General features: G+C 39.1%; 2 pseudogenes across 1 annotated transcript in view; both read left to right on the forward strand.

Moving 5' to 3' along the window:
* The window catches only part of LOC143624458 (endoglucanase 8-like), a 50,204-nt pseudogene extending 37,744 nt beyond the window's left edge, over positions 1-12,460 (forward strand). The window contains exons 2-6 of the transcript XR_013152116.1: positions 8,310-8,402; positions 8,501-8,662; positions 10,448-10,559; positions 10,645-10,808; positions 11,964-12,460. The product of XR_013152116.1 is annotated as an endoglucanase 8-like (transcript). The remainder of the gene's footprint in view (positions 1-8,309; positions 8,403-8,500; positions 8,663-10,447; positions 10,560-10,644; positions 10,809-11,963) is intronic.
* Positions 12,461-13,810: 1,350 nt separating this feature from the next.
* Positions 13,811-14,971, forward strand: LOC143624459 (cell number regulator 2 pseudogene; annotated as a pseudogene).
* Positions 14,972-18,098: the final 3,127 nt, after the last annotated feature.

Consider the following 18,098-nt stretch of genomic DNA (forward strand, 5'->3'; position numbering starts at 1 on the left):
TTGCGATGCATCCAACCAAGGTCTCGGTTGTGTTCTTATGCAACGAGGCAAGGTTATCGCTTACGCATCAAGGCAACTTAAGGTTCATGAAAAGAATTATACAACTCACGACCTCGAGCTTGGTGCAGTTGTTTTTGCCTTGAAGATCTGGAGACACTACCTTTATGGTACTAAGTGTATCCTCTACACTGACCATAAAAGCCTTCAGCATATCTTTGATCAGAAGGAACTTAACATGAGGCAACGCCGATGGAACGAACTCATCAGCGATTACGATTGTGAGATCCGGTATCATCCTGGTAAGGCTAATGTGGTAGCCGATGCGCTCAGCCGAAAACCCTGCCAACTTAACTGTATCTTGCCGCGCACCCAGCTTCACTTTGCGCCGATTCAAAGCAACCTTGAATCGCGTATTCGTGACGCGCAGCGTGCATCCATCAGTAATGGTAACCTTCGCGCCGAGTTAGCGTGTGGCGCGGAAGCACACTTTGTCCCTAATCTGAGTGGAATTCTCTGCTATCTTAATCGCATCTGGATTCCCTGTGATGAGAATCTTCGCGCTGATATCCTGAGTGAAGCGCATAAATCTCGGTATTCTATTCATCCTGGCGCTGATAAGATGTACAAGGATTTGCGCATTACTTATTGGTGGCCCGGTATGAAAAAGGATATTGCTGTGTTCGTAGCTAAATGCCTGACTTGCTCTAAGGTAAAAGCTGAACACCAACGCCCATCTGGTTTGCTCGAACAACCAGAAATTCCAACGTGGAAATGGGAAAGTATAGCGATGGACTTTATTACCAAGTTACCTTTGACAGCAAGCAAACATGATAGCATTTGGGTAATAGTGGATCGTTTGACTAAGTCTGCTCACTTTCTGCCCATTCGTGAAAACTACCGTGTTGAGCAACTCGCGCAGCTTTATGTCAAGGAAATTGTCTGCCGTCATGGTACTCCTTTGAGCATCATATCCGATCGCGATGGCCGTTTTATATCTCGCTTTTGGAAATCTCTCCAATCTGCGCTAGGAACTCGCTTGGACATGAGTACGGCATATCATCCTCAGACTGACGGTCAGTCTGAGCGAACTATCCAAACTCTTGAGGATATGCTCCGATCTTGTGTTCTTTATTTTGGAGGTAATTGGGATTCACACCTGCCTTTGATTGAGTTCTCTTATAATAACAGCTATCATTCCAGTATCGGTATGGCCCCATTTGAGGCACTTTATGGTTGTAAGTGCCGCTCCCCGATTTGTTGGAGCGAAGTGGGTGAAGCTCAAATCACAGGACCCGAACTTGTTCAAGAGACAACCGATAAAATCGCCAAGATCCGTGATCATCTGCTGACTGCCCGAAGCCGACAGAAAAGTTACGCAGATCGTAGGCGGAAGCCTCTCGAATTTCAAGTTGGTGATCTTGTTCTCCTCAAAGTGTCGCCCTGGAAGGGTGTTGTCCGCTTTGGGAAGAAAGGTAAGCTTGCTCCTCGTTATGTTGGTCCATTCAAGATTCTCGCGCGTGTAGGAAAAGTTGCCTACAGACTAGACCTGCCGCCCGCGCTCAGTAATGTGCATCCAACGTTCCATGTATCCAATCTCAAGAAGTGTTTAGCTGACGAGAACCTTCACATTCCACTTGAAGAAGTTCAAGTTGATGAATCTATGCATTTCGTTGAGAAGCCTGTTGAGATTATGGATCGCGAGGTAAAGCAAACCAAGCGCAGTCGTATCCCTATCGTGAAAGTTCGCTGGGAGTCCAAGCGCGGAGCCGAGTTTACATGGGAAAGGGAAGATCAAATGAAGATCAAGTACCCGCACCTGTTCTCTGCGCAACCTACTTCGAGATAAATTTCGGGACGAAATTTCTTAAAGTAGGGGAGACTGTGACATCTGCCCCGATCCGACCCGACCCAGGTACCCATTTCTCTGACCCGATCTCTTTCTTTTATGATTTAATATTTATTTTTACTTATATTTTACTTTTAATAATAATAATATATTTTCCTTCCCGCCTCTTTCTCTCTCTTTCTTTCCGCCGTCCCGTCCCTCTTCCTTCTCTCTTTCCGCCTTCTTTTCCCTCTTGTCGCCGTCCCGCCCTTAAGCCTTGTTTCCCTCTTTTTCTTCTAACTCTTTGCTTGTCCTTTGTTCCTTCCCGCCTAAGGTTGTCTGCGCAGCTCCATACGCCAGACTCCTTACAAGGAAGCCTGCGTGAAGACCACCTGTTACAGCGATTCGCGAGACGAACTCTTCTCGCAGCGCGCTAAGAATTGTAATTCTTCTCGCAGCGCGCTAAGAACGGTAGTTCTTCCCGCGACGCGCTAAGGATTTGTAGTTCTTCTCGCAGCGCGCTAAGAATCGTAGTTCATCCCTCGACGCGCGAAGAATTATAGTTCTTCCCACGACGCGCTAGGAATTTAGTTCCTCCCGCGGCGCGCTAAGAAATGTGATTCTTCCCGCGGCGCGCTAAGAAATGTGATTCTTCCCGCGACGCGTTAAGGTTGGTTCTGTCTGCCTTCGCGCTCGCGCACTTTTGCCTTCGCGCTCCAGCCTTCTCGCGCTATGTCTTGAGTCTTTTCTTCTGTTTAATCTAGCCGTTTGCTTTTGTGATGTCTTATCTTTTGAGCCGTTGACCTAATCTGCTTTATGTCTGAAAAGTTACTTTCGGCGCAGCATGCGCACCAACCCCATTGGTTGGCAGAAAAAGTGACTGACATTATCTTTGGAGATCTGCTTTTCCATGCTTGACCAGTACCTTTATCTGACCCTCCCATGCCTTTTTACTGTTCCCTGTCAGCCTTTTTCTCTTTTTCCCTGCTGCCATATCTTTTGATATCTTTTACTTTTCTAAACTTGCTTTTGATATCTTTTGTTATCTTTGTTTTGTCTTGTTCTGTTTGTCTTGGAATCTTTTCCCCTTTTTCTGGATTCATGTCTCCTAAGGTTTCTCTATAAATAATAATGTTATTTTTAACACTAACACACACAAAACACTCCTGTTCTCTCTTGCTCCTTGCTCTCTCTGCCGCCTCCTCTCTGCCTCCGTCTTCCTCCCTGTTCTGTCCTGCTTTTCCGGTAACATATTATAAATAATAATTTACTTATTAATCATGTTAACTTATAATCAAGACTTAAAACAAATCATTAAAACAATAATCTTATTTATAGGTTAACTTGTGCTTGTTTAAAGTTGGTTCTTGCTTTATCTTACACCGCATCGTTTATCATGTGAGTAATCTCGTACCTAATCCCTTTTTATTTTTAATGTTTTGGGATGTTCATGTGTTCGTACAAACTTAGAGTCTTAAACTTGTTTATGAACTTTAGTCGCGCAGTATCCCATGTGTTGATGACGTTTACTTGGCTGTTATTTGTATGTGTGTATCATTAACCGCTTTGTTCGGCCTATTCCGCAGTTTTCATGGATCCATTAGATGAACACGGGAGACCTATCGTTTACGGTTTTCTTTGTTTACACTTGCACAGATGTTTTCTCGTTTTTGTGCTCAATTGGGAGCACGGATTGAACTATGAACTATGAGCTATGATCTATTTAGGCTTGATCACAATCTGATTGCACCCTTGTTAAACACCAGACATACACATGTTGCGCGCAGATTTATTGTTATCTATGTATTGTATTAAACTTGATTTCTCACCAACACGCAAGTGTTTGACGTTTATTTTAACACATGTTCAGGTTTGCAGTAGCTGTTTTGGATCTTGTGGACACATAGGAAGTTTTCTTTATTTTGGACCTAGATTAAAATGTATCAAGACAAGTTTTTGCTGTTCGAATATTATGATTTATAATATATTGATTTATGATGATTTATGTTATCTTGTGTTTACCTTGCGCGTGCGCGAACGAATGTATTTATTAAATATTGACACCCAATAGTGTCACGAGTAATGAAACAATATGTGGCGCCCCGATGTATAATTCGCATGGTTCTGTCGTTCGTCTTTTTCTTCCTCTGATGTTGCCATGAACCATGTGGATGCTGATGTCAACGGGCTTTCGTCCATTTCCTTTATACCGGTTATCATTCCTTCCTCAATTCTTGATTGATGCCACAAGGTGTGCAAGTCTTCCATCCTTGACGAATGTTTCAACAACATCCTTCAAGGATGTACACTCCTCTGTACTGTGACCCTTTGTCCCGTGGAAGTCACAGAATTTGCTCTGATCCGCATTAGGTCGTTGTCGGATCATTGGAGCTTTTGGCCATGGGAGTTTTTCGGTGGCAAATATCTCCGTGACGCTTTTGGTGAGTGGCGTCCACCGGTGTTTTCGGCTTGAAGGGTGCGTGTTATCCCTTCCGCCAACAAGAGGGCGAGAGCTGGATGAGGTGTCAAAGTTTACCCTTGACTGCCAAATACCTAGCTTCCTCTTCTTGTTCTGCCGGGCGATCCGAACATTGTTTTCTCTGGTCCTCTGCGTGTAGAGATGTGTACTCTGGGGAAGATCCCTACCCAGTTGCTTCTCCGTCTCGGCAAAGCGCTTGGCCGCCGTCATGATGGCATCCCATGTGGATGGCATGCCGTCCTTACCCGTCAACGTGCGGATAAGCTCCGGGTATTCGGCGCCCTGGATGAAAGCGGCGCGAACAAGATCTTCACTTATGTTGCCCAGGCTCAGCTTTTTGGAGTTGAAGCGAGTGATGAAGTCTAGTAAAGATTCATCTTCCTCTCTCACGCAGTTGAGGATCGTCCACTGCTCTTCAGTATATTTCCTCTGTTGGCTGAAGTGTTGGCTGAACTTGTGTTGAAAGTCCGTCCAATCATAGATGTGGTGGACCGGTAAACGATCAAACCACGCCCTGGCCGCTCCAACCAGCGTCATCTGGAACATATAACACCACGTGGGTTCCGTCCAGTTACTGACGGTTGCCCCCTCTATGAATCTGTTCAAGTGATCGTCTGGGTCGGATAGACCATCATAAGTGCCGATGTTGGACATCTGTTTGGCACTTCTCGGGGCGATTGCTTCCGCAATGTCCCTTGCAAACTTGGATGTTCCCGCATTTGCAGCAGTTAGTCTAAAGGTTTTGGAGAAGTCGCGTGGGTTTCCCCCCGCATTCCTTGGTTTGAAGGTTTCTCCGAAATTCCTTCTTGGTTGGAAGTCCGTTTCTTTACGTTTCCCTTTCGCCTTATGGCGAGGGTTCGCGTCAGTGTCGGATTCCTCCCGATCATCGTCCGAGTACTCGCACTCACTGTTCATGTTGAGCTGTTGTCGAGTGCTCCCGAATTCGTCAGCCTATTGGAGTGAACGCAAGCGTTCATCCAACTCAGCTTGGAATTCCTTCTGACGTGCTTCGGCCCACGCCTTAACTTGATCGAGTGTTTGGCGAGGGAGCCTCGTCTGTTTCTCCAACTGGGCATCAGTGAACCCCAGTGAAATATTGTTTACTGCACTTGCCCCGGCTTGGGTAACCGGGGTAGTGTTCGTAAAATTTGTGTAACCGCCGGTGTTCCCCCCAGTAGCTGGGGTTGTGGTTACCGGGGTTTCTTGGTCACTTACTGGCCTTGGGACCGGAGTAACGTTAACCATTTTTTCAGAAGTTTTTGAAAAAACTGAGAATTAGTTCTAGCTTTTATGCACGGATGGCGCTAATGAAGAAACACTAATGGACCCCGGGCAGATTACGGATAATCTGGGGGTTAAAAAGATGTTTCCCACGAGGGTTAGGTCCGGCAAAGAAGAATGTTCTTCAGATGACCTACAAAACAGACACCGTGAGCTCGTCACTGAGAAGGGGGGGGTTCCTCCTTGTGACCACCCTCCGGCGTGAGAATCAGACTAGATTGCTCTGAATATAAGTGTATATTGAGAGAAATAGCTAGTGAAGGTAAAATACCAGATGATGATACCGTTCCAAGGTGTTGGAGTATTTATAGCCGAAGGTAGAGGTGCACAAACCGGTTTTTTTAACCGGACCGGTTTTTTTTTGCCCGGAAAAAAACCGGTTCGGTTAATAACCGGACCGGTTAATAACCGGTTTTTTTCTGTCAAAACCCTAACCGGTCTAACCGGTTAGGACCGGTTTAGAAACCGGTTAGAACGGTTAATAAACCGGTTTTTTAATAACCGGTTTTTAGGTTAACCGGTTTTTTTTTTTTTTTTTTTTTTTTTTTTTTTAATAACCATTATTTTTTCACAGTATAAACAAACCGGTAACTACAAGGCAAAACGGACTGACCGAAGCCATTATTTGCTTTCGTTGTTAGGGTTCTTTGCTTGGAAGATGAGTATGAGTGTGTGTTGGTGAATGTGTTTTCAACAAACCAAAGATTAAAAACACATAAATTTCATTTATAGTTTTTACATTAAAAATACAAACATTAAATCGTTATCGCATATTCGTAACTCAAAAATACAAACATTAAAGAATGCTTAGACACGATTACATGAACAACTTGCTGTTTCTTACTCAGGATTTGCCTCCATGTTTGCTGTTTCTTTAACTAATTTTCTTCGCTACCCGATCCCGAGCTATTTCTTAGGTAATCGTCGTACGCGGCTTCTTCATCGGTCATTGGTTGAGTGTGTCCTTCATTGACCTCGTCTTCATACAAGCCCGCTTCATACTCCATTTCCCCCTCGAGTGAGCGTTGATGTTGTGCCCAATCTAAAGAGTCCAAGTAATCCTTGTAGCAAATTGACATCTCTATAGCTGGTGCAGTGAGTCGAGTCCTCCTAATCGATATAACCCTGCCAGAAACAGAAAAAGCAGACTCCGAAGCTACCGTGGAAGCTTGGACCGTTAGTAAATCTTTGGCCATGGCGGCGAGGATCGGAAACTCATCCTCCTTACCTCTCCACCAAGCCAGCAAATCAAGACTTCTAAATTCATCCGGAGTCATGTGTTTCACAAAGTTGGTACCACCATACCTTCCAAGTTCACTGCCGTACGTAAGTGTTTGTTGAATCACAAAGTTTGAAAACTTTTGACGTACCGCTTCAATGTCGTACGTAAACACCGCTCCTTGATTCGTCATCTCCGGCTGCGAACTACTTCCCGATTCGTCCTTCAAGGCCTTGCAAAAGGGCCTTTGTACATGCGCTTTTAAAGTGGAGTTTGCATCTTTGCCATAAAACTTCAAACAATGTTTGCATCGAGCTTTTTGGCTACCGTTAGACATTTCGCATAGGTCTAAATGTTGCCAAACATCATGGTTTCGTTTCGTGGGGATGACCCGAACGACCATTTCTCCCGTGTTCGAGGCACCCATGTTGACGGATGAAGCAGCACTTTGGGAGGCCATGATAATCGACTACGAAATAAGAGCGTATGGAGTGGTAATGTGGTATAATTGAGCGTGAGATAACAAAATAATCGCGTATGAAATAAACGTTTGTCGGTGAGCTGTCACCCTGTGATTGGTTCATGGGCTGCTTTGGTCAGATCTTGTCTATTTTGTCCATACCTTGGCAGGTATAGTACAAAAGATCTTCCAGAAGCATACAGACTGTGATTGGTTCATGTCACCCTATGAAATAAGAGCATGCTCCTCGTACTGTTTGTCGGTGAGCTGTCACCCTGTGATTGGTTCATGGGCTGCTTTGGTCAGATCTTGTCTATTTTGTCCATACCTTGGCAGGTATAGTACAAAAGATCTTCCAGAAGCATACAGACTGGCTCATTTGGGCGGGAGTATTCCCGCCTTGCTCATTCCTTCAGGTGACACTGAATTATTGAGTTAGTGCCTTGTGCGTGTAGCCTTGCTATTAGTGTGGGTAGCCTTCCCTGATGGCTTGTATCCGCAGCTGCGGGGACAGGCGGGGATACTTCACCATTGGGAGGCTTTCCCTGCGGGAATAGCTGGCGTACTGCGCGTAAGGTCTTCATCTCTGAGCATGGTGGGTCCTGCGGAACCAGTTGGTCCTTGCGTAAACGTCCCTCTTCAAGGTGAGTCTTGCGGGTCCAACTGGGCTCTGCTGGGACCTACCTCTTCAATACCTTTGGTTACTTTCTTGTTATTATTAAGTATTAATTAAAAATATTATATCTGAATGCTTCTTGGTCAATGTGGTCAACCCTCATTTACTATTAAATTTGTTTCATAAGTATTTAATATACTATTTTCACTTTGACCATCATTTATAGCAAATGGACCCCTGAATTGATCCCATGGTGGACATATTTCTAGGCAATGGTTATTCATACATTTTTTTTGGTTATTCACACACCCTCTTAACACATACCCTATTTATTAAAGGGTGTATGAATGCCACATCCCAATTTCTGTTATCTTTAACGCTTTCCAAAGCAATTTTTACTGACTCTCTATTTACTTTGACCTTCATCAGGTCTTCAGGTTTGCTGACACTTACGGAGGTGCATACAGTGACTACTTGAACTCTGCTGTTTGCCCTTTTTACTGTGAAAACAATGGCTATCAGGTATTGTTTTAACAAATAATGACATTATATCTTGATCACTTGATTTTATTTATTATTATTTAATGTTTAATATTTTGATCATGGGTTGATTCTATCAGGATGAATTGTTATGGGCAGCTGCTTGGTTACACAAAGCATCAAGAAGAAGGCAATATAGAGAGTACATAGTAAGAAATGAGGTTATTTTGAGGGCTGGAGACACCATTAATGAATTTGGATGGGATAACAAACATGCTGGCATCAATGTTCTCATTTCAAAGGTATGCAATAAAGTACATTATGTTTCATTTATGACGTTTATCTGTACTAGTCCTGTTACCTCTCCTTGGTCATAAAACACACGTAACTATTTTGCGTATCACATAAATACGTTGGCATGCATAGACTCGAAACATTTACTACTACTACTACTATTTTTCACTTTAATATGTTTTTATGTGTTTATTTTTATTCTAAAATTATTTTTTGTCGACACATCAACGTAAAATGATTACTCATTATTTTTTCAATTTCGTAGTTGCACTAATAAAAACTTACCTGACATAGATTTTATTAGGGGTGCAAACGAGCCAAGCCGAGCTCAACTCGTTTAACTTACACAGACTCGAGCTCGAGCTCGGCTCGTTTACTATTTATCAATTATTTTTTATATAATTATAATTATTTTATATATATTTTTCTATTATAATTTTATTTATAAAAGAATATATATTATTTAGTTATTTTTTCATAACATTATATTTATTAAATAATAATTATTAAATATAAATGGCAGGCTCGTTTAGGCTTGCGAGCCGGCTCGAGCTCGATAAGTAAAGCTCGGGCTCGGGCTTGTTTAATAAACAAGCTTATTTTTCGGCTCAAGCTCGGGCTCGATAAAGCTCGGCTCGATTGAGCTTTTTAACAAGACGATCTCGAGCAGCTCAGCTCATTTGCACCCTTAGATTTTATCATATAAATTATGAGTATACCAAAAGCCAATATTCTTATGATTCTCAAGTTGATCAATATAATAAGTATGTTTATTATTATTATTATTTATCTAATTTATGACATATCTTATCAAATACCTTGTTTTATGTATATGTCTCGTTATTCCTCATCTTTGTGTCTATTCTAATACATAACATACTCTATATACCCTACTACCTTTGTGTCAGCAAGTCACATAGTTTCAACGATGAAAATCATGTTTGCTTCCAAAGTTGAAACCACATATGGGTCCCACCCCCATGTGGGTCAACTGGTCTACATGTTTTATACAATAAGATCATGTCCTTAAACAAGAAACAGTGTCCTCTCTATGCAACAAATGCAGGGACTATATCTCTATTAGGTCTTTGCTCTTAAATAGAATGGACTCATACTCACTCATGCAATAAGGTTTATGTACCTCCTTCATGTTTAGGTTTCTCTGGATAATGTTGTTGTGGGACCCATCTAGGGCCAGTAGTTTTCTGGTACAGTGCATGTGCATAAAGTCAGTTAAGGCCCAAAAGGGTAGTAGTGACATTTGTCACATTTCAGACCTCCTTTCAGTTCCCATGCTTTATGGATAGATGTAATTAGTATTCCTTCATAAAGCTTATGCTGATTGATTGTGACCTTACTGTTTGATAATAAAATGAGTAAATTCCCAAAATGACCGTCTTTTTGAAAAATTCCCGTAATGGCACATCCCAATCTCATCGTCGAGATGAGTTTGAGAGCAATCTCATCGTTGAGATGAGATTTGAGAGTCACTTGTCATCATGTCACTGGCCGAACAATCTCATCGTCCGACAATCAAAACTCATCGTCGCGATTGGTTTGGGACGGATTGTTTCCTGAATTAAACAAAAGGACGGGTTATTATGGGAATCTCTCTCTTCTGCGGGGTCATTTTGGGAATTATTCCTAATAAAATTCATCGTTTGTATTATTTTATAAACATTTTACACTCTATGTGAATATTTAGTATATAGGGAATAATATTTTGCTTGTATACCCTTTAGTCTATTACTACTGTTAACATAACTTGGTCTAATATATAAACATTTGTGCAGGAAGTATTAATGGGAAAATCGCCAAACTTGAAGTCGTTTCAGAACAATGCCGATGCGTTCATATGCTCGATATTGCCTGGGACCGCGCATCTTCAAGTTCAATACTCACCAGGTTTGGTGTTTTTCTGTATAGACAAGAACTTGTTTTGAGAGTATTATTTATTTAAAATATTGATTTTGTGATGATGGTTAATTAGGTGGATTAATATTTAAGGCTGGAGGAAGTAATATGCAACATGTGACTTCACTATCTTTCCTACTATTGGCTTATTCTAACTACCTAAGCCACGCCAATCGCGTGGTGCCATGTGGCGATAAAATAGCTTCCCCTGCTCTTCTCAAAAGCTTGGCTAGACGTCAGGTTAGTTTAAACTTTTTTAAACCTTTAGTTATTTTTATAAAATTTTAAAAATTAGTTTTTTTATAAATAAAATGAAAATAAATGGAATCTTGTGTTGGAATTATTGATTTAAAGCAAGTGATGGGTGCTTGGAAGTTATCCATGACTGTTGGCCCCATTCACATGGTCCGTGACTCCGGGTTATTGCCAAATGGATCTTAATGGTTATATCCGGGCCCATTTGAAATCCGTATAAATAATTCCAGTATAACATATATTGTTAAATGTTAACAAACATTCTCTTAAGTCATGGCCCATGGGCCTAGTTTGGGCCCCTCTCATGATGAATTTTTGGTGAGTTGGTTACCATCAAATCAAACACCTGACTTGTACATCCTGCATTTAACCTTGTACTATTGGTTCGGGTTCGAGATAAAGCTAAATTTATAGGTATTTTGCAGGGGTGCAAACGAGCCGAGCCGAGCCGAGTTTGAGCTCGAATAGGCTTGAGTTTGGTTGGTTTAACTTATACAGAGCTTAAGCTCAGCTTGTTTCGTGCTCTATTTTCAAAGCTCGAGCTCGGCTCTTGAGTGGATTCTCAAGCTCGGGCTCGGCTCTTGAGTAGATTCTCAAGCTCGGGCTCGGCTCGTTTACTATTTATCAGTTATTTTTATATAATTATAATTGTTTTTATATATATTTTTTCTATAATAATTTTATGTATTAAATAATATTTAGTTATTTTTATACAACATTATATTTATTAATTAATAATTAATAAATATATATTTTAAAAATTATATAAATGACAAGCTTGTTTAGGTTGGCGAGCTGGCTCGGGCTTGTTTATTAAACGAGCTTACTTTTATGCACCGGCTTGAGTTCAGGCTCAATTTAGCTTGGCTCGATCGAACTTTTTAAAGAGCCGTTCTCTAGTAGCTCTCGAGCAGTTTAGCTTGTTTGCACCCTTGTATTTTGGTTTTTAGATTTTCATGACTGTTTGGGTTTTGGTTATAAACGGTTCGGTTAATGGAAAAGTCAAACTAATTTTAAACGATATATTCAATTATATTTTACCTTAAACAAATTATTAACATTTTTTTAATTACGATTGTGTTTGATTATGTTTCGGTTATTCTGATTTACTTCTAACCATTATTTTACTTCGGTTCACAGGTGAACTATATCCTTGGAGATAACCCGATGCGAATGTCCTACATGGTAGGATACGGGCCACGCTACCCACAAAGGTTACACCACCGAGGCAGCTCATTACCCTCGGTTAGAGTCCATCCAGCCCACATAGGCTGTCAAGCCGGGTCTCGTTACTTCTTCAGCCCAGACCCCAAACCCAAACGTACTAGTTGGCGCAGTAGTCGGTGGGCCCAACACCACCGACGCGTTCCCCGACTCTAGACCCTTATTTCAAGAAACCGAGCCCACAACGTATATAAACGCACCATTGGTTGGACTATTGGCTTACTTAGCATCACATCCTTGAATATTATTGTTAGTATTATTATTATTCTAAAAGTGGTTCAATCATATTATTGGGTAGTGGTGCGCAAAATGGTCACCCTGCCTTTATTAATTCCTTATAACATGGCGTTATTAGTGTTGGTGTTGATTTCTAAATGGAAAAAGTTGCAATTGTATCTATATACCTATTATTATTATTACTACAAAAACTATGATATCCGGCATGGCATGTTGTTTTTTTTGTTTTTTTTAAAGTAAAAGTTCCTGTGATTAAGGAACATTATGGGAGTAAATCTTGGTTTTTGTTGTATGGTTTAATCATTAAAAGGTGTGACTTGTGTCTAATTTTGGGTTTTAAAGGAATTCATATAGCTAAACTACAGTTGGGCGGATAAACCCGTTAACCGACTTGACCTGAAAATTTAACTGAAAATGAATCGGCTTGAAACTGATTATGTAGAAACCGATTTGGAACCGATTGAAACCGTATGTTTGGAACCGGTTTGCAATTTTTCCACCGAACCAAAACCGATAAAAACCCGAACTGAAACTAATCATAAACCACTTTTGACTTTTGTTGACCAAACCGAACCTTTTTCAATCAAACATGTTTTGAGTTTTAAACTGGTTTGTGCACCTCTAAGCTAAACATTGTGTTCTAGGAACAAGTAGTTCAAAGGTCTACATACCGGTTTTTTCTCCAACCGATCTAAACCGGTGTCAAACCAAGTTGACACATCTCTGGCATACTATACATGTACACTACATAATCGCCCTAAAATGCCTCATAGTTAAACTTATAGGTAAATTTCTTATTTGAAGACGAGTTCCACACTTGTAAAAAAAACATTTTCATACAACACATTTCATTTGTGTAAAACAAATTTTAAATGTTAAACACAATCTAATAAACCTTTTCTTATTTATACACGCATGCATTCTATTCCAAAATCACAGTAGAAGGGATGTGTTATTCATACACCCTTTATAGGATGTATACAAAGATAATATGTGTGTTAAGAGAGTGTATAAATATCTAAAAAGAGTGTGCGAATAACCATTGCATAGTAAAAGGGCAAATTCATAGAACTCACATTTAAACATTTCACCTGATGATATATAGTCACCCTCTTTTCTCTAACAATCCTCTTATATCCGTTACGACTAAAACTAGATTCTAAACAAAATAACGCTGCTATGTATGTAAGAATTTTAGCCGGTTGGTTGAGTTTTTATACATTTAATCCCGAGTGCTCGAAATTAAATTTGTCACGAATAATAATAGTAATAAGATAAATTTGGTACGTTAAATTTAGTAGTTTATGAGATGTCACAAAACTCTCAAATGTGGAGAAATGAAAACCGTGTAATTCGCCCCTCAAACCTGGAAAATGATGTGATTGAGCACCAATCTTGCTAATCCCTCATACACTTAACTTCTAATCAAGATTAATATTTTCTTTATTTTAAGCTTTTAACATACACTAGATCCTTCATCCGCACCAATTCAAACAAGCAATCCCATTACTTTATATTTTATAACCATGTACACTGATCCATCCGATCATTCAAAACCAGCAGTCGGTCAACCACTGCCACAACCACAAGCACCATACGGTCAAGCGTCACATGTGGCCGCACCGCCACAAAATATGATGTATCCTAGCCAATGGTCCAGCGGCCTTTGTGATTGCACCTCAGACATATCCACTTGTAAGTTTCTAAATTCTAACTTACCTTATGTATCATGTATTTTTGTCTTTTGTATTTTGTATAACCGAAACTCTAACCACTATAGTTTTGTTAGCGTCATGTTACACTTGTCTGGTAATAGGTTGCTTGACGTGGTGGTGTCCATGCGTTACGTTTGGACGAATAGCTGAAATCGTGGATAGGGGAGCTACTTGTAAGTATGTTTGTAGCTTTTATGGTGTACAAATCATCTTGGTTACAAATAAGGAGATGCTAAAAGACAAACTAAACTATTTTGGTTGTGTTTTATGATGTATGAATCATTTAAAAAGTAAGTATGATTTGATCTATTGTGTTAATAAACTTATTAAATCGACTGAATCGTTAAAATAAATTTAATGATCCGGCCAAAGGGTATGAAATGTTAGTTACCGCCCGCTTACTCTTATTTATTGATATGTTTTATTTTCTACAATATATACACACCCGCGCGCGCGCACACATTGGTCCAACCATGCTAGTTTGGTTTGTTGTTTCCTAAAATTATAATTTGAATCAATCCATGAATACCTTTAAGTTTAACCACTGACAAATTTTATTTGACGTGTAAATACAGCTTGTCCGGTGCATGGGGCTATTTACACAATACTTATAGCGCTCGCGGTATTTCCATGGCTATATAGTTGTATGTATCGATCTAGAATGAGACGACGATATATGTTGCCCGCTGAACCCTGCAATGACTGTTGTCTTCATTATTTTTGTGAGCAATGCGCCTTGTGCCAAGAGTATCGTGAGCTTAAGCATCGTGGATTTAACATGTCTATTGGTAAGTTAATATAAGTTTATAGATATTCATCTCTAAAACTAACAATTAAGCATAGTATTTGTAACATTCTAATTCTAGATTTTATTAATTTGCAATATATTTAGGATGGCATGGAAGCCCGGAGAGTCAACAGCAACTTGCCGTAATGGCACCACCATTTGCTCCGACAGAAATGAAACGTTAATTATGAAGTGTTGACTGGATATAGTGTCGTCGCTGATAACCCCTTTAGTTTTCGGGACTCAAGGCGAGTAAAACAATGGCCCCCTAAAATCATATTTTTTAATATGTGATAAATAATTTAACAATTTTACCAATTGGGGTTGCATTTCCAAAGCCTAATACAGATCAAAACAAAATAAAAAATAATAAACAAGTTAATAAATGACCCATACAATATACAAAGAAAAGTTTTTTCGATTAAAAAAAAGAAAGAAAAACACTTGTGAAAATTGAACCAATGACCTTTTGGTTCGATGGAATGATTTTGTAGGTTTTTATTTTAAAACAAAATTATGTAACTTTTTTTTAACAATTATGTGTCTGGTTTCTCGGGACTGTGTCTGGGATAGTGGCCCTCCTCGCCTTTTCTTTGCCGGTGTAACAACCCTAAAAATAGGGCTAGAAATTTTTTTTTAGAAGACTTATCGTTAGAGGCTAAGTGTGAAGTTGGTCGAATAGTCGAAGCGAACTGTACATTAATAGGGTTGGCCCAAACCGAGGAGATAATAACTAATTGGCGCGACCCAAGAATTATGTTGAAACCAATAGAGACAGGGGTAAGCCCCATGATAATATCATGTTTTATATCACGGGCTCGACCCAAATTAATCAAATGAAACAGAGAGTCATTTAGCCCGGAAGGAATCGAATCCGATAACTACACAAATTATACGAGTCATTCCATAACTAGTTAATTTTCCTGGGTATCCAAAATATATAATCCAAACATCAAGCAATTTCTTATATTACCGTCCGGTCACCAAACCAAACGAAACAAAGATCGATAAACAAGAATTGTGATATGTATTATCACCTACATATATAAACTCATGGATTATATATAAAAACATGTTACCTATATAATGTATATATAAAACCTATTATTTTAAATGGATCAAAAACAACAAATATTTAAGAAAACAAAAGATATCATCTGATCATCAATCCCCTGCCACCAATCCACATCCATCTCCAATTACAATTCATGCAAAGTATCTTTAAAATTCAATGCAATCTAATCCTCTTCCTAATATACAATCTTTAATCAACATCAAACCCATTTACAAACTTTCATCAGAATACTATCTGGTTTCTCTCTGGAGACTGAACCAGCCAAGAATCACAAGAAACCCGACAACACTAATCTCTGTCCCTCTGTGCTCGTGGATTCAGGGAAAAGAATTCCGGGGCGAAGTTTCTGTTTTTGCTCGTTAAACCGTCCATGAATCAGAACCCGATCCTACTCTTGAACCCTAACGTTACCAGGTACTGCAGCTCGTATTCGTTTCTGTGTATGTATCATTCTAAGCTTTAAGCCCGTGTTTTAAACCTGTGAATGAACCAGCTAAATACCTTGATTAACCATGCTCAAAACCAACACAAAACCTTAATCAAAACTGGTTATTACCAACATGTAATTCGAGCAAGAACAAAACTTTTGTCTGCATAAAATCTTAACCAAAAACTCAAGTTTTTGTTTCTTTTTTTTTTTAACCAAATCAATGGAATGTGAACTAAACCATGTAACTTTGTTAATAATTCCAGAAAATGCGGAGAATATAACCGGTTTGAAGCTGTAAAAATCATATTGAGTGCAGCCCTTTATAACCATAATCAACTTGGAGACTTTCGGTAACTCGTTTAAGCGAAAACTAGTTTAAAGACTAATCCATTTTAAAACCATTGAACCTCTGAACTTTATCACACATTTTCCAGCAACTAAGTATCATATTTTGTTTGTATAAAAGTATTTTGATGAAGTTAAAATAGTAATATAAAAACCGTGCCTTAAAACACCCGCAAACGACACATAAGTGGTCCGTTTGATCAAGAAACGAACCATGCAGTCTAGTTGCTGTTATGATACCGTTTTAATAGTCCCACATATATTATTCTAATGACATATAACCTGACCCGAACTTGTTTGATGTGAAAACATACATTTAAAACCAGATTATGCCCCTAACGGGCCAAAACCGGGTCTGTACGAGTAAACAACAGCCCAATGTAACATTTTTAAAAATTCTTGAAATATTTAAACAACTTATTTTTATGTATTATAGCAGGTCCTAATTTTTTTGTTAACCAAAAATGAGTTCTGTTAAAAATTAAACATAAAGGTGCTAACGGGCCCAAACCGAACCGAAGCCGTTGTTAGGGTTCCGAGCACCCTATAACCAATATGAAACATTTAATAAATCATTAATAAGTATTAAAATAGGTCCAAAGCTGTTTTGTGGTAAATAAACCGGATTTGAATCAATAAACGTGGCCAAGGGCATTTTTGGAACAAGAGAAAAATCGATTAATTCTTAAAAACTGAAAATACAAGAATATGTTTTTAGAACAGAAACTTTTGAGTTAAAATGGCCATAAGTAAGTTACAAAATGTTTAACGGTAAGCGGATTTAGAAAAGGGCCCGTTTACAAGTTTAAAATTGTTGTTTCGTTAAAACCGACGAGCGGGCCAGCTTTTAAAGACTAAAAGACTTCAAAAAATATAAAATGGATATTTTCCAGTATTTATAATTAAAATAATTTATTATTATGTTGTAAACCATTATTGATATTTACAACACCCTTTTTATTAAGAAATAGCGTTTAAACGCAAGTGACGCTAAAACCGGCATAACCCGAACAAGCAATTGAAAAATATAAAGCTATGAAGTTTCTAATTTTTAACAAGTATGAGCCAATAAAATCATAATTTTAGTGTTTACTTAGTTTACAAAAACTGTCTAAGCCTTTAACTCGGTTTTTGCCAAAATAAACGTTAAACGAAGGTACGAGGACTAAAACCGTACAACCCAAAAATTTCTGAGATATCAGACCTTAAAATAACTCATTTTTATGATATATATAATTCTGGAAATGACAAGTTTCAGTTACAAAAGTATTCGTTTATTTAAACTATTCTTTCAAGACATTTCGTTAAAAACCGACAACACCATTGATAACCGGTATTGTCAACGTTTGTAAACACAGGACATGGTTGTTTAAATATGTATCATTAGACTTTTGATATCAATGAAATGTATACAAATTCTATGGTCATATGGTAAACCGAAGCCTAACTGAAAACCGAACTT

This window comes from Bidens hawaiensis, unplaced genomic scaffold (assembly GCF_021521415.1).
Source record: "Bidens hawaiensis isolate Kalapana, Puna unplaced genomic scaffold, B.hawaiensis_p1.1 tig00003781_1, whole genome shotgun sequence".
Lineage (NCBI taxonomy): Eukaryota > Viridiplantae > Streptophyta > Magnoliopsida > Asterales > Asteraceae > Bidens > Bidens hawaiensis.